Consider the following 2,990-nt stretch of genomic DNA (forward strand, 5'->3'; position numbering starts at 1 on the left):
AAAATGTTCTTCCCCTGACTTCAGACTATACTACCAAGCTACAGTAATCAAGACAGTATGGTGCTGACACAAAAACAGAAATATAGATCAATGGAACAGGATAGAAAGCCCAGATATAAAGCCACACACATATGGCCACCTTATTTTGATAAAGGAGTCAAGAATATACAATGGAGAAAAGACAGCTTCTTCAATAAATGGTGCTGGGAAAACTGGACCACTACATGTAAAAGAATGAAATTAGAACACTTCCTAACACCATACACAAAAGTAAACTCAAAATGGATTAAAGACCTAAATGTAAGGCCAAACACTATCAAACTCTTAGAGGAAAACATAGGCAGAACACTCTATGACATAAATCACAGCAAGATCCTTTTTGACCCACCTCCTAGAGAAATGGAAATAAAAACAAAAATAAGCAAATGGGACCTAATGAAACTTAAAAGCTTTTGCACAACAAAGGAAACCATAAACAAGATGAAAAGACAACCCTCAGAATGGGAGAAAATATTTGCAAATGAAGCAACTGACAAAGGATTAATCTCCAAAATATACAAGCAGCTCATGCAGCTCAATACCAAGAAAACAAACAACCCAATCCAAAAATCAGCGGAAGACCTACACAGACATTTCTCCAAAGAAGATATACAGATTGCCAACAAACACATGAAAGGATGCTCAACACCACTAATCATTAGAGAAGTGCAAATCAAAATTACAATGAGGTATCACCTCACACCAGTCAGAATGGCCATCATCAAAAAATCTACAAACAATAAATGCTGGAGAGGGTGTGGAGAAAAGGGAACCCTCTTGCACTGTTGGTGGGAATGTAAATTGATACAGCCACTATGGAGAACAGTATGCAGGTTCCTTAAAAAACTAGAAATAGAACTACCATATGACCCAGCAATCCCACTACTGGGCATATACCCTGAGAAAACCATAATTCCAAAAGAGACATGTACCACAATGTTCATTGCAGCACTATTTACAATAGCCAGGACATGGAAGCAACCTAACTGTCCATCAACAGATGAATGGATAAAGAAGATGTAGCACATATACACAATGGAATATTACTCAGCCATAAAAAGAAATGAAATTGAGTTATTTGTAGTGAGGTGGATGGACCTAGAGTCTGTCATACAGAATGAAGTAAGTCAGAAAGAGAAAAACAAATACCGTATGCTAACACATATATATGGAATCTAAAAAAAAAAAAAGTTCTGAAGAACCTAGGGGCAGGACAGGAATAAAGATGCAGATGTAGAGGATGTACTTGAGGTCACGGGGAGGGGAAAGGGGAAGCTGGGATGAAGTGAGAGAGTAGCATTGACATTACTAGCTACTAGTAAAATAGTAGCTATCTATTTTACTACCAAATGTTAAATAGATAGCTAGTGGGAAGCAACTGCATAGCACAGGGAGATCAGCTAGGTGCTTTGTATCCACCTAGAGGGCTGGGATAGGGAGGGTGGGAGGGAGACGCAAGAGGGAGGGGATATGGGGATATATGTATACATATAGCTGATTCACTTTGTTATACAGCAGAAACTAACACAACATTGTAAAGCAATTATACTCCAATAAAGATGTTAAAAAAAAAAATTTGCTTGTATTCCATATGCTCTCTTTCTGCTTCTCCAGAGGCTGAAAATGGATATTGTGCTGCTGAGATAGCTTTGATTATGTAACAAGGACCACTTCCCAGGCGATGGCAAAACCCCTATAGTTCAGAAGAGAGGGAGTTTGACATGTATGGTTTCCCACAAAGTTGATTTAACCACAGTTCCACAGTCTAGAACATGACACAATATACTTAACAATACAAAAGTTATTAGCATACACATGAATCATTGCCAGGCTTCCAAAGATTTTTTTTTTTTTTTTTTTTTTGCAGTACATTGAAAAGCATTAGTAATCTCCTTCTGAAGGCTCCACTCACCTTGACTTTCCCACTTCTTCATTTCAGAGGGTGAGCCAGTTCCAAAGCACTCACATAGGGCTCTCCTAACACACAGCTGGGTAAGGTGGTGACAATGGGAGAGTTCTTTGCTTAAAAAATATTTCTTTATCTGTTGTTAATGCCTGAAATTCTTCATTAGAAATTCACCCCCTTGGTTTAAGGGAATGTTTTCTGATCCAAAATGAAAATATCCCTGGAATGTCAAGAACTGTGAGGAGTCTGAGATTTTATTTACTCACAAGCTAACAAGTTATCCTGCCACAATTTCATATATACTGGCAGGGGACCTGCATCTCCTGGGTCAGGGACAAAGGGCTCTATTACTGATGACTTCACAGGCTGCATGAGCTTTATGTTCACATTGGTTCCCCTTGCCCCCAAGTCTCACAGGACACGTAGGTGAAGTTGTGCATCACAGTTGAGGAAATCCCTATTTTTGAAAGAGTGATGCTGGTAAACTTGCCCAACCTTGAGATAATGTCTGGAGGGAGACATTATCTTAATTATCCTGGGTCATGAAACTAATGTGCTTTCTGTCCTGGAGGGTGATACTATCTCTATCTTCCAAGGCTGTCTGTTACACAAACAACCTTGAACAGGCAGTGTGGAAAAAAAGCTGATATAAGACATGCAGAAACACTATGGAGAATTGTCAACCAACATGTGAGAAGAAAGACTCTTAAGCCCTTAGCAACTTGACACACATGACCAAGTGTATCTAAGGACACTCTCTAAGGCTGGCCATCCGAAATGGTTCCCCAACAAAAGAAAGGCAAGCACAAGAGGTAGCTTCCAGAGTCCCCGTGGCCGGGTAGTCAATAAAGAGTGACAGATCTGGATAAAATACTCAACTGGGGATCCCGGAATAGGAATAAAGATGTCACCCTCACATACTTGACTTAGTTCCTGTGGCTCTTTCTGCCTGAAGTACTGTTCCTTTCCCCTTTTCAAAGATATTTTTTTCACTTTTTCCTTTAAGACTCTGCTAAGGCATCTCCTCTTCTGAAAAACCTGCGCA

This window comes from Balaenoptera physalus (assembly GCF_965194825.1).
Source record: "Balaenoptera physalus genome assembly, chromosome: 1".
In the NCBI taxonomy this organism is placed as follows: domain Eukaryota; kingdom Metazoa; phylum Chordata; class Mammalia; order Artiodactyla; family Balaenopteridae; genus Balaenoptera; species Balaenoptera physalus.